The sequence below is a fragment of the Bufo gargarizans genome, chromosome 2 (assembly GCF_014858855.1).
Source record: "Bufo gargarizans isolate SCDJY-AF-19 chromosome 2, ASM1485885v1, whole genome shotgun sequence".
NCBI classification, from domain to species: domain Eukaryota; kingdom Metazoa; phylum Chordata; class Amphibia; order Anura; family Bufonidae; genus Bufo; species Bufo gargarizans.
This window is the reverse complement of record NC_058081.1, coordinates 569,275,239-569,289,858: the sequence shown is the minus strand read 5'-3', so window position 1 is coordinate 569,289,858 and position 14,620 is coordinate 569,275,239. Positions and strand designations below refer to the sequence as shown.

General features: G+C 43.3%; 1 pseudogene; it reads right to left on the bottom strand.

Annotated features, from left to right (window-relative positions):
• LOC122926156 overlaps positions 1 to 14,620 on the bottom strand; it is a 354,925-nt pseudogene that overhangs the window by 297,975 nt on the left and 42,330 nt on the right.

The following is a 14,620-nucleotide window of genomic DNA, read 5'->3' as shown; positions in this document are numbered from 1 at the left end:
GGGAATGGTAACAACCAGTTGCCAAGCTCTGCATACATTTCCAGGAGAAATAACAGGAGCAGTACAATGCAGAGGTCTAAGAAAACATGCTGCAGATATGTCCTATTACGGATTTTAAAAAGTATTTACTGAACCAGACTTGTCCGGAGAGGTGATGGATCCTCTTTACTACTCCAAGACAGAGATCATGACCTGCTTAGAAGGCTAAGGGCCGGTTCACATTGATTTTGACGCATTTCCTCCTCAAAATCATCCCAAAAAAATGCCTCAAAACAGCCTCCTGTTCATTTCAATGGAAAGTGGCACCTGCTTTGTTTTACACATGGAAAAAAGAAGCAGCGCGCCCTATCTTGGGATGGAATCTGCACTGAATCTCTCATTGGAAATGAATAGTAAGCATCAAAAAAAATACTCCATCCATGTCCACACATTTTTGGCACAGATCTGCCCCAAAAGCCTTAAAGGGAGACTTTCACGCAGATTCACCCTATTAACCTAATAGTGTTATGTCCACGGCATCCCCCCTATTAAAACTGTGCTTACTGTTTGTTGCTTGCATCATCGTTCTGCAGAAAAACACTTTTAATCCACATGCGCACGGTAAACTGTGATGCCCCGGCCTGACTGTGCTCATTCAATGCGCACGCGCCGATATCGCGTTCATCGGCGCATGTGTGGGATTACGGACGGGAGGAGGGAGGTTAGAGCAGAGATGGGCGGGCAGACGCGGTGGAGGGGAAGTGGCTTCGTATGAAAATGACCCAGGGGCCTGGGCACTGGCCATTGTAACGCCGCCCCTAGGCACCTTCACAGCCTCATTTGCATGTGGATGAAGTGTTTTTCTGCAGAACGATGATGGTAAGCACAGTTTTAATAGGGGAGATGCCGTGGACATCACACTGTTAATAGGGTGAATCTGCGTTTAAACTGAAAATGCAGTTTTGTATTGAAGTAAACACCCATTGTTTAAAAAATTATAATTTGAAAAACAGCATTAAAAAAAACTGACCCCTACTGTGATTTTACCAGTATGTAGGGGCCCTACTGCACCTGAGAATTGGACTAAATCTGCAGAATGCTAGAGGTGCGGTATGAAGGTTTAATGCACGGGTCATTTTGGGTGATGAGTCAGTATCGAGGAGGAGTGAGTAAGTGCTGTTTCACATGAGCGAGTCCATTGCGGGAATCGCGCTCCGTGTGCGAGTGTGATCCTCCGCTCTGGACTTGCTTGACCTTATTTCTACAGAATCATACTGACCGCTTTATGTCACTATGATTCTGTGGAAAAAAGGCCATGCAGTGACACATAGCATTATAAATCATGATAATGCCGTGCGCTCCTGCAAGTCCAGAGCGGAGAATCACACTCGCACGCGGAACGCGATTCCCGTAATGGACTCACTTGTGTGAAACGGCCCTAAGTGTACGGCTTTTTATTAGTAGGGATTTAGGTGAACATAACCCACAGAAGGGTAATGGCGGGGCACTGTGAGCTGGCCGCTAGCTTATATATTTCTTGCTTTGCCCAAGATCCATCGTAGATGCTCAACCTACATCCTGAGCAGGATTTCTCAGCACGTGCTGTATCTCAATTAGCTGATCACTGGCCTCCTGGAATAGGGGGATCTTCTTGTATAACACAAGCAGATTTGTCTATTCTTTAGATGAGCAGTGTTTTTTAGCACATAGTGACCTGACCTGTTTCCCCCCCCCCCCACCCCCACCTCCGAGTTAGGCCTCATGCACATGACCGTATGTATTTTGCAGTCTGCAAAAAACGGATCAGCAAAAAATAGGGATGACATCCGTGTGCATTCCGTAGTTTACAGAACTGAAGAGCTGGCCCTTCATAGAACAGTACTATCCTTGTCCGTAATGCGGAACGGAAATGGAATGCACACGAGGTACCTTTCGTTTTTTTTTGCGGACCCATTGAAATGAATGGTTCCGTATACGGTCCGCAAAAAAATAATAAATGGACACTGAAAGAAAATAAGTTTGTGTGCATGAGCCCTTAATAGCAGGTTCAGTATTACATTGACGTGATCTAGGTTGGGTCTGCTGGGCAGATCCTGTGGTTTTATGGGATTTACCGTTTTATATCACTTTATACCGAACAATACATCGGAAAACTCACTATGCATCCCTCTGTACCCTGTACCCCTTGTAAAAGGAGACGTGTCACTATGGCGTCCCATGCTACACTATCAGAGCTCGCTGAATAAACGCGTTGGGTCTGAGCTTCCCAGCAGTTTTCTTTATTAGACTACACTGGGAAATGGACCTGTATTGTGCTAGGCTGGATTCACACGGGCATCACGTTTTTGCTCAGGATGCGTCCCGGGTGCATTGCGGCAAACCCGCGCGAGTAGGTACGCAATTTCAGTCAGTTTTGACTGCGATTGCGTTCCCTTGTTCAGTTTTTTATTGCGCGGGTGCAATGCGTTTTGCACGCGTGTAATAAAAAACTGAATGTGGTACCCAGACCCGAACTTCTTCACTGAAGTTCAGGTTTGGGTTCAAGGTTGTGTAGATGTAATTATTTTCCCTTATAACATGGTTATAAGGGAAAATAATAGCATTCTTTAATACAGAATGCAAAGTGGAAGGTCAATTGAGCGTTAAATAAAATAAATTGACTCGCCGCCTCCTCCAATTGATTGCGTCGCTGCCGGTCTCCTGTTTGTTCTTCAGGACCTGTAATTACATCACTGCCCATCACATGATCCATACCATGGTGATGGATCATGTGATGAGCAGTGATGTCATTACAGGTCCTGAAGAACAAACAGGAGACCGGCAGTGACGCAATCAATTGGAGGAGGAGGCGAGTTAATATATTTTTTTTTTTTAGCCCTCAATTGACCTTCTAAGCATTCTGTATTAAAGAATGCTATTTTCTCTTATAACCATGTTATAAGGGAAAATAATACAGTTGAATAGACTTTCATCTTAGCAACCATGCGTGAAAATCGCACCGCATCCGCACTTGCTTGTGATTTTCATGCAGCCCCATTCACTTCTATGGGGCCTGCGTTGCCTGAAAAACAATATAGAGCATGCAGCGATTTTCACGCAACGCACAAGTGATGCGTGAAAATCACCGCTCTTGTTCACAGCCCCATAGAAATGAATGGGTCCGGATTCAGTGTGGGTGCCAAGCATTCACCTCCCGCATTGCACCCCCGTGGAAATCTCTCCCCGTGTCAACCCAGCCATAGTGTCCTTATCACAGGTAGCCAGCTACGTTTTAGTTTTTTGGGGACACCATATGCAATGTCATCTCATGCATCCAGGTATGTTCTGGTTTTAGATAAAGCATAATTCTGTATCATATCATTCTGCAATTTCTAATTTACTTTTCCTTCACTTCTGATTTCCAAGGTCTCTGCTTGCTGTCAGTGAATGGAACTCCAAATATTTGTCCCCACATACTACTCACAGTTGACTAGTGCTTGCATCTGGTTCTATTGTAACTAAAGCTCTGTGAGCCAAACAGCTTGGACCCATGCATTTTTACCAACACTGATACATTGTAGCAAATCAGGATCAAGGTGCAGGCTAGGATTGCCTAGGCTGCATACAATTGCAGCAAACCTTCGCAGGCTGTTTATGTGAAGGAGGTTACACTCTCTGACAGGAAGCAGGGTTTTTTGTAACTGCTGATGAATTTAAATGCAAAATATATGAAAAGGATGTTAAGTTTTCAATTCCTAATATTAAAGGCGTTGTTATCCCATGAAAATCCTACGTAATCTAGTACACAAGAACCTCTTCTAACATAGCTAGAACCAGCCCTGACCCTCACCTGGATCCAGAGATCTCCCCATTCATTGCTCCAATTGTTCTGCTAGATTTATGGCAGCTTAGGCTAGTTTCACACTAGCGGTTTTCTTTTCCGGCATAGAGTTCCGTCCTAGGGGCTCTGTACCGGAAAATAACTGATTTAGTTTTATCCCCATGCATTCTGAATGGCGAGCAATCCGTTCAGGATGTCTTCAGTTGAGTCTTTTTGACTGATCAGGACAGAGATAAAACTGCAGCACGCTACGGTTTTATCTCCGGCTCAAAAAAACTGAACACAGGAATGCCAGATCCGTCATTTGCGCAGACTGAAAAAAAGATGAAAAAAATAAATGCTGGATCCGTATTTCCGGATGACACCAGAAAGACGGATTAGGCATTTGTCAGACTGATCAGGATCCTGATCAGTCTTACATATGCCATCAGTTGGCATACATTTGGCCGGATCACTCTGCCGCAAGTGTGAAAGTAGCCTTAGGGGTGTGAACTTTGAGGCGGTGTGCCCTTTCTACTGCCTCTGAAGGAAGGAACTACTGAGCATGTGCTTCTATCTCAGTGGCAGGACAGAGATTAGAAGTAGAGAAAACAGCAGGTGGCGCTATACGGATAGATTTCATTGAATAACTCAGTAGTTATAATACATTTTTAATTACATTCAATTATAAAAGTATTCAGATCCAGGTTCCGGTTTGGGAACTGTAGAATATTATTTGTGGGACAACCCCTTTTGTGATTTGGCTTTATTTAAACCCATGCACATTGTTGTACATGGCAGATAGAGCAGCAAATTGAGGGTGTATGGGCCACCCCATCAGCTGTCCATCCTTCCCACAAAAGATTTACCCTTTTACCCAGCAGTGACCCTTTTTATGTTTCTAGCGTAACATGCGTCATTATTCTGCCCAGGTGTAGATGTTATCCTCCCTGAACCCTGCCTAATCTATGATCCCATTGTGAACAGGCGCTTATTCTGTTATCTTCCACAGAAATAAGTGTCCTGTCGTTGCTCAGGCCCTTTGGAGATATAACACGCATGTAAATAAGGGGGCCATGATATGGTAAGTGGTCTGTGGCTATGTGGACATGCTAGGAGTTGTAGTTTTGTCACAGCTGGAGAGCCAAGGCTTGCAGGCCACAGAGTGTTTGACACCTGGAAGAAATAAATGGCCATCTATAGAATATGATGCATGTCAAGTTAAAAAGTGAGACATTGGCAGGAGCTGGCACCTTGTTAGTCAAGGAGTGATCTATGTATAAAAAAAGTTAACCCCTTTTATTCTGCTTTTTTTTTTTTCTTTAAGACTCTGAAGTGACGCACTGCATCCAGTATTGTCCATAAGTGACTACCCAGCTGGCACGCTCAGTGGTGTCTGTAGATGACATACTGCTTGTCGTGAGCCATTTTCACCTCTTTACTAACAGTAAGCAGAAAATGACTAGCATTAAAGGGGTGTTCCGGATGTGACAAGTTAACCCGTATCCACAGAACCTGGGGCTCCCACTTATCACGAAACCAGAAACCCCTCCCTTCCAAAATGACCAGCCGGGCAGTTAAAGCATGCGCACTGCAGCTTCATTTATCTCTATGGGAGTTCTAGAAAAAGAAGAGAACTCCTATAGAGATGACTGGAGTGGTGGTGCGCATGCCCGACTGCTCCCACTGTTCATTTGGTGGGTCCTGATGTGTAGGGAGCCCCTGTTCTCATGATTTGTGGGGTACCAGGGGTAGAACACCCACTAATCTAATAGTTATCTCCTCTCTCCTGTGCATAGGGGATAACTTCTCATGACTGGAATAGGAGGTAGATCATATAGATATAGATAGATTATATATATATATACACACACACACACACACACACCCCCGTAAGAGGACTGAAACATTACACACACACACACACACACACACACACACACACACACACACACACACACACACACACACACACACACCACACACTATCCAGGTCAATTAGGCCACAGGTAAAGTCCTCCTAGTAATGAATGTGATATGTGGCTTTACTGCATGCTGAATCTAGATCTGCTGTATTCTATGTGGATCGCCCCATAGAGGCTCAGGTTAACCAAATGTTACTTGGAAGTGGCCACTGCATGTTGCCATCCGCTGCTGTTTTTCACAACCCTCCCGAGTATTACTGCCAACTCTGCCTTCTCTATGCCAAGGTATATGACCCACAGAGGTGTTCACTGCTTCTATATCTCTTCTGGTTTGAAACTGTGCCATCATGCCAGTCCAATGACTAAACAAAACCGTCAAACTGCAAAAAAAATAAAAATCAACTCAATGACTTGTATTTGTATATATGGAGATTATTTTCTATACATAGTGTTGAAATGTGCAATATGCATGAGTTTTTTTTGTCCCCCCCCCAGAGAAATATAAATATATCTAATGTATTTGTTACAGCAGATACAGCTGCAGTATGCCATCCCTCAGGTTCTACACGGGTGTGCGGTACATTGACCCGATGCATTGCATGCACTTGTCGCACTGAAAGGGACTGAAGCACATGAATTAAAAACTATATATGTTAAAGTGTCTTGGTTTGGTCTTTTATTGTGGTGTTTTAGCTCCAAAACCGCAACAAGGAAGTCAGATTTTGCCCCCATAGATGAGCATTTTAGTGGTAGGTTACAGTAATCCGATGACTTGCGTCTTAGGACTTCTGCACGTGGCTTATTAGCTTTGTTTTGTACAGAACAGGAGCAGGTTTGTCATAAATGTACATGAGCCCACTGTTCTACCTCTGCACAAGTGGCTGCGGCTTACAGTCTACTTAATCAGGCGCTATTACATCGCCGATTCAGGCAGGACGAGCACCGATGGACGATACACATCCTTCGGCACTCGTTTGCACCAGCCTATTACACAGGCTGATATGCAAAGTGAATAGGGGAGGAGTGATTGCTACTGCCGTCATTCCTCATTCAATTCTTTTGATTTGGCAGCACATCCCGGATTTCATAGGAGGATGTGCTGCCGATAATTAGGCATCTTTCACCCTGATGAGGGATGTAAACCACCCAACAAATGGGCATCTGTTAGGGCCTTAAGGGCACATGGATGATGTTGAGACCGGGTGATTTGGGCAAAACATTATTTGATTATTTTCACTTTAAGGACAATTATCGATTTTTCTCATGAGTCCATATGACATTTCAGGTCCTGCAGCTGCGTGTGCAGACAGTATGAATGCTTCTTTTCAGGTACCGCAGCTCAGTGTGCAGATAATATGGTACTGTTAGTGTCTGCCCATTCAGTGGAACCACCAGGAGGTGATCACATTTTTGGGCAGTCCCATGCAGAGGATATTCATAGGACTGCCCACAGATACACATTCTGCTGGATGCAATTGTCTGGTGTTACCAGAGTTATTCAGGGAGCGCACGTTCATGACCACTGTCCTGCAGGTTCTATCAGCTGCTGTTTATGGTAGCCGGTCTCCATTCAATGGACTGGCCAAGTTGTTCCTAGACTAACAATTCCTAAACTCATCAAGGTAGCTCGCTCCACTGTAATCCCTTGGATCTGAAACCATCAGATGGACCTCAGGGTCCCAGGTTTTCACACCTAGCAGTGGAGAAGCCGTGCTGTACACTACCATATACTGGCTCCTGCTGGGTGGTGTGACTTTTGTTGGCAGGCTGCTCAGCCAGCAGAATGGCTGCAATTGTAAAAAGCAGACATTCTTCTCCATAAGCAGAGGGGACTAGTAGGGATGAGCGAATTGACTTCGGATGAAACATCAGAAGTCGATTCGCTCATCCCTAGTGACTACTCTATAACAGATCTGAATGTATCTCCAGTACACAATACTGCGCACTGGAGAGCAGCACTCCCTTTAAGAGTATAGTGATCCATGGAGCACATTGGCACCTTCAACTCGTGTTTGTGGGGACCAATGGTGACAGGCAGCCACTTATATGCTTAGATTCCACAGTCACTATTGACTGCAGCATCTAAGGAGTTACAAGGCCGGGATTGGAGTTGTCTCCTTTACAGTAGGGGGCATGCGGAGATCCAGAGAGCTGTATCCTAGCAGGCCATGTAGTCTGTTCAATCCTTGACACCTGGGTCAGGATTAAATGCATAGGTGGCAGGGTACAGACAAGATAAAATGTAACAAAACCTCACCGGGTTCTGAAAGGGTGAAGTATTTTAGTAGTTATATTCATTTACACAGGGCTGCACTATAGCAGTTATTTTCTTGTACACAGGGGTAGTATTTTAGTAGCTACATTCTTGTACACAGGGGGTAGTATTTTAGTAGCTACATTCTTGTACACGGGTAGTATTTTAGTAGCTACATTCTTGTACACAGGGGGTAGTATTTTAGCAGTTATAGTTTTGTATGTGGGGCAGTATTATAATAATTGTATTGTTATCTATACAGGGAAGTCATTAGAGATGAGCGAATTTCATATTTTGACATTTGTTTGGTGGTAAAAGCAGAATTGCATTATGGATTCCGTTACCACGGACCATAAGGCAATTCTATAACGGAATGCCCTTAGAGGCATTCCGTCATAATAGAAGTCTATGGGCTGCAAAGCGGATCTGTACTGTTTCCGTTATGCAGGAGAGGACTCCCCTGCATAACCGAAACGGGATGGATCCGTTTTGCAGCTCATAGACTTCTATTATGACGGAATGAATAACTGAATGCTTCTAAAGGCATTCCTTCATAGAATTCATAACGCAATTCTGCTTTTACCACCAAACGAAGCGTGAACGAATTTCATAACATGAAAATTCGCTAATCTCTAGAAGTCATCATATTATGTTTCTTGTCCAACGGATGATCATAATTGCAGGCTACTATTAATGATGTCAAATGTATTGGTCATCAGATGACTCAGCTGAACCTGGTTTCTGTTCTCGCAATACCTTTACTGTGGTTCATTCATTAATAGTCAACAACAAATGTGTACATCCCCTTAACAAAATAAGGGTGGAGGTGCTAAGATGGATTTATTGGGATTATCAATCACCTTTTCATAAGACCTGTTTTTATGTAATGATATGACTTCCTGCAGCAGCAACTAGTCCTGGGGTTTCTACATAACTGGCCGTTAAAGGGGTGGCCTCCTTCCCGGCTCGCCGGACCTGCGGAGGGAAGCATACTAGTCTCTACGTTCCGTTCCTGATCCTTCGGTCCGCTCCCATAACTCGGGTGTCCCGTATGCTGCTGCAGCCAACAATTGTTGGCGACCAGCATTGACGATTCACAAACAGATGCTAGGGATGAGTGAATTTCATATTTTGAAGTTCAGGTTGTGGTATAATCTGAATTGCGTTATGGATTCAGTTACCACGGACCATAACTCAATTTCATAATGGAATGTCTTTAGAGGCATTTCGTTTTTCATTCAGTCATAATGGAAGTCTATGGGCTGCATAATGTTTCCGTTATGCAGGGGAGTCCTCTCTTGCATAACGTAAAACCGGATGGATCCGTTATGCAGCCCATAGACTTCTGTTATGACGGAATGCCTCTAAGGGCATTCCGTGTTTTGCATTCCATCATGGAATTGCGTTATGGGCTGTGGTAACGGAATCCATAATGCAATTTACATCATACCACAACACAACCCGAACTTGTGCCAAAATATGAAATTTGCTCATCCCTAATAGATGCTATTGCAGACATAGACGCTTCCACTTCACAAGAACAGCACTTGTAGCTGACCACAGCAGACTGATGCGTGGCATCCCATGTCAGCGCCATGTTTAAAGGAACTGAGCTCCGGCAGAACCATGCAACTACAATGTACGTGGCAGTGTGCTTGATTTTAGGCAGCTATCTGCAGTATGTGTGACTGAAACCCCTGGACCCAATAATCAGGAGCAATGTTCATATACTTTTAGCCATTTAGAGATTAGACGCCCCTATTGTTTTTGTAAATAACTTTTACTTTCTAGCACTATATTTGTTAATGTATTCAGCTAACCATGTGAGGCATATGAGGTTGTGGAGGTAACATGATTGAAGCATTGTGCACTTTCATAGATAATCTACCTAAGCTGTTAAGCAATGTGTTTAATACATTGCATTACTTAACCTGCATAGATCTTGAGTTAGTTGTCGTGGGAAATGGTCAACAAAAAGTTTGTCATAACCATTCTCTTTTTTTTTTACCATGGCATAAAGTGAGTGTGCAGGATTTTTATTTATTTATGCCCCCCACCCCAGGACCCGTGAAGAGAGCTATATTTACTGTACCTGCCACTACATTTGGGCTCCTTGTCTCCTAGGCTGTCCTCCCTGGACTTGGGGCCAGTCACCTGCTGATGTGCTACATCTGCCCCCCCCCCCCCCCCCCCCCCAATCCATGCAGAAGGTTTAAAGGCAGGTAGTGAAAGCTTGAGCGGACCTTGAGTACAGCTCTTTTTTTACAGATCCCATTGGGAGGGGGTTAAAAAGAAATCCTGGTCATTAGTGGTTGTTGCTGTTCCAGGTATGGACATACCATATCCGTGGTCTCTCCAGGACTCTGTAACCAGTGGGGGTGGTCCCTTTTGTAATTAATCAAATTGGCCCTTCTTAATTTATTTTATTATGCATATTTACTATATGGTATGTGGCTCCGTTTTTGTGAGTATGGCTTCAAGTTCCCTGTTTCCTTTCACAGGCCTACAGTTAAATGATCAAGTTTTGTCTTCCTTCTGTCACCACTGGGGGGCGCTCACTCCTACATGTGTAGGGTATGTCCACACAGATGTATTTTCCACTGTGACAAAATCTACAAAAAACGAAATGCATATTGTATATGACCAATAATCCAGCTTTGCTCACGGTGTCCAGGGCATATTACATGGAGCATGCACAGAGCTGCCTTGTGACTTTCAGTTGACCACATGCACTTTCCTGGAATGTAACACCGCCGATTTCATGACTCCAGTGTACACCAAGCTTAGCACCCATACCTGGTGGCATAAGGTTACCCTGGTGCCTCCAGTAATCTCACATACATTGTGCTGCCAGGGGCCAGTGTCCGCACAAGTTCTATCAGTCCACGCACTTGAATTTAGTCATATGAGAGTTAAAGGGCTAATCACCATCATACAGAGAGAAACGCGTCCTGGACATACTCCTACAAGAGCATTTCTGAGCTAAACAGGAAAACCGCTTTGTCATTTTCATTATAATAATATACCAGCTTTTTTATATGACCTGTGTGGAGCCAAGACAGCTATGATACCCATCAACTCCACCAGACACTGTGAGAGTCTCCTGGAAAAGCTGGGTCTACCAGGTTGCAGCAAATGCAGATTATTGGGTATTCACTAGATTACCTGTAATTCTGTGACTAACTGTGAGCAGTAGTCTGGATGTGCGTCCGAATCGCACCAGCTTACTGAATTGCCGCGGTTTCTTTGCAAGTACAGGTGAAGTAGATCAAAATCAGCTTCTTCATCTGTACATCTTATCTTTATAGTGTTCAGAGGTCTAGTTTTCGGAGACATAGTTCCAAATCCCAAACGTTTTTATTTAATGATGCAATTCTGTCTGCCTTCAGCTACCACTAGGGGGAGCATATTGGAGATCAATTTATTATCTCTGTAAAGATATTGGCCTAGTTTGGTATTTAACCCCTTAATACCACACGGTATGGATGTTAAAGACCAAGTAATTTTTTTGTGTTTTTATTGTCAAATTTCAAGAACCATAACTTTTTTTTATTTTTCTGTTAATAGCTATGCGAGGGCTTATTTTTTGTGAAATGAGTAATAATTTTCATCGGTACTATTTTAAGTTACATATACCTTATCGATTAGCTTTAACTACTTTTCTCGGAGGGGGGGAGGCAAAAGATAGTTTTTTCAATGATGCCACAGGTCAGTTCATACCGGTTTTTTTTTACATTTCAATACAAACTTGCATAATAAAAAATCTCTTTATGGGAAACAAGTCATTTTATTCAGAGCCATAAACGTATTTATTTTTCCACCAATGCAGCTTGCAGGTTTTTTTGGTAGTATTTTGGGATGCATATAATTGAATACATTTTAGTATTTTTATTTTTTATTTTTTTTTAGGGGGGGGTGTAAAAAAAAAAGAGTTCCATCATTGGTTTTTGGGGGCCTGGCATAGAATATCCGGCTTGGGGGTGAAGCATGTAGCCACCCTAACTATAATACAACTGACCCTGCCAACTTGTATAGGCCCCATCTAGATGTAGTAGAGTTAACACTCATGCTTTATGAGACGGGTTATCTAAACTAAATGCGTTAAGCGAACACCTCCAATTGCTTTTCAATGGCTTTTGTTTCAAGTTAACGCAAGGAGCTTGTAGGTTAACCCTGCTACATCCGTACCTGTGTGCCCCACTTTCTGTCAATTTGGACCCACCTACAATATTGTTAGGGGGTTCCCAGTCCACCCCTGCCTACATGGGTCTGGTTTATTTTATTCATTTATTTTATGCACTTATATAGCGCTACTATATTCCAGAGCGCCTTATAGACATTTGCATCATGCTGTCCCCAATGGGGCTCACAATCTAAGTTCCCGGAGGAAACCCACGCAGAACATATAAACTCCAGGCAGACATTGTCCTAGGACCCCAGCGCTGCAAGGCACCAGTGCTAACCAAACTTCTCCTTCTACAAGCATGCAGCCAGGAAACTAGTCCAGCAATACTGGAAGGGGCTGGAGCCACCAGTACGCATAGCAGCCCACTATCTATAACTACACAGGGTGGTAACACATGGGCAACAGTGTAGGACATATCAACGGAGGCAAAACCAAGAATACTATAAGGGAGAATGTAGGTTACCCGCCTTAAAGGGGCACTGTTGGGCTGGAGTACTGATTTCTTGTTGGGAAATAGATGACAAGGCCAGAATCGTGCTGGAGCTCTGGTTATGCGAGTGGTTGGAGCAGTCTCTGGTCAGAGCACTAAATATGGTGGCACGGTATTGGACATATAGGACATTCATTATGGAGGTCCAAAAATGGGCAAATGTCTCCCTGATAATCTTTATATATTTTTTTTACTTATCACTTGTAAAATATTCCCATAAAATAGACTTGGATTCTTGATATGATATTGCTGTGCATATATGAAATCAATACAGAGGAGGTGACGTATGTCACATTCTTCAGTTAGGCACTCACCATCTGGTCTGGTGGCATTCTATATTTATTTTCCTCAGCATCAATTACCGGAGAAATCTCACCAAACCGGTTCATTTAAAGCCATTCTGGGCCCTGTGTTATCTAGCGTTGCTCTTGGACCAGAGTGAAAGATTCCTTATCACAGTCTCATAGGGCAGGGCATAAAAGGAATGTTATCTATGTACCTTGTAAAGTCAGTAAGGGGTTAACCGCATTCATAGCAATGCTATCTGTGTTACTGAGTGTTCTCCTCCCAATCCTTGTCAAACTGGTAGAACCACATGTAAAATATTGGTCTGTCTCTGAACCTGGGGAAAAAAAATCAAGTTCATGGATCAATTATACAGGCCAACCTGTGATGCCGTTGGCTCAGGACTGGTGCCATCAGCAGAGGACGTCAGCCATTACATACATCTGACAAGATAACTTCAACCCTTTAAGTACCATGGTCAGTAGCTATCACAGAATTGAAGGGGTCTGTCACATTTGGATACCCCCATTAACCTCACATAAATTAGTCGTGGGGTGCTGATGAGCCTATTGGCTGTCAGAAGCATTGCAGTCTATCATATCAGCGATCAAAAGATCACATGTTCAAGTCTCAAACTGAGTTAAAAAAGTAAATAATACATTTTAATTTGCAAAAAGATTGCCATATTCCCATCTTAAAGTGCTTTAAAGGAAGTAAAAACATTGATATGTCTGTAGCACCTTGTACTAGAAAACTAACGCATTGTTTATCCCACGGGGTGAATAATGGGAAAATTAGTTGAAAAGTTAGTTGTGGCTCCAAGAAAATGGGACACAACACAACAAAAAAACTTGTTTTTTATTGTTCAAAAGCAGGCAAATATAAAAAATAAAATAAAATTGGTATCAGCATAATCATAATAACCTGGGAAATATAGGTAACGTTATTGATGCCGCAGGGTGAACAGCGCAATTAATCAAATTGGTGTTTTATCATATCCTAGAAAGAGTTAAAGGGCATCTGTCAGCAGACTTGTACCTATGACACTGGCTGACCTGTTACATGTACGATTGGCAGCTGAAGACATCTGTGTTGGTCCCATGTTCATATGTGCCCGCATTACTGAGAAAAATTAAGTTTTATATATGCTAATGAGCCTGTAGGAGCAATGGGGGGGTAACCGTTACACCTAGAGGCTCTGCTCTCTCTGCAATTTGATTGACAGGTGTAATCATGTTTTCACTGTCTGGCCCTGTCAATCAAAGTGCAGGGTGAGACTTGGAGGATGCCCCGGACTTGATACCGTTCAATGCGGCCTTCAGCGGAAGGCGATCCCTTTAAGTGCTGTAGGCTGTCTTAGAGGAACTAAGTAAAAACATGACTCTTTCAGAATCTAAATTTTCTGTTTTAATAAATGGACATTTCATAAAGGAAAAAACTTTGAGCTGTGGAAATTGTGCCACACGTATCACACAAACTGGTGCACAGCCCATAATACAGTGTATTTGGTGCAAGTCAAGGCATCCTACACACATGCACCATCACGTGGCTTTCATACATGTTCACCAGTATTTCGTACAAAACGACTGTGTAAGTTAAAGGGAACCTGTCATTGGGATTTTGGGTATAGAGCTGAGGACATGGGTTGCTAGATGGCCGCTAGCACATCCGCAATACCCAGTCCCCATAGCTCTGTGTGCTT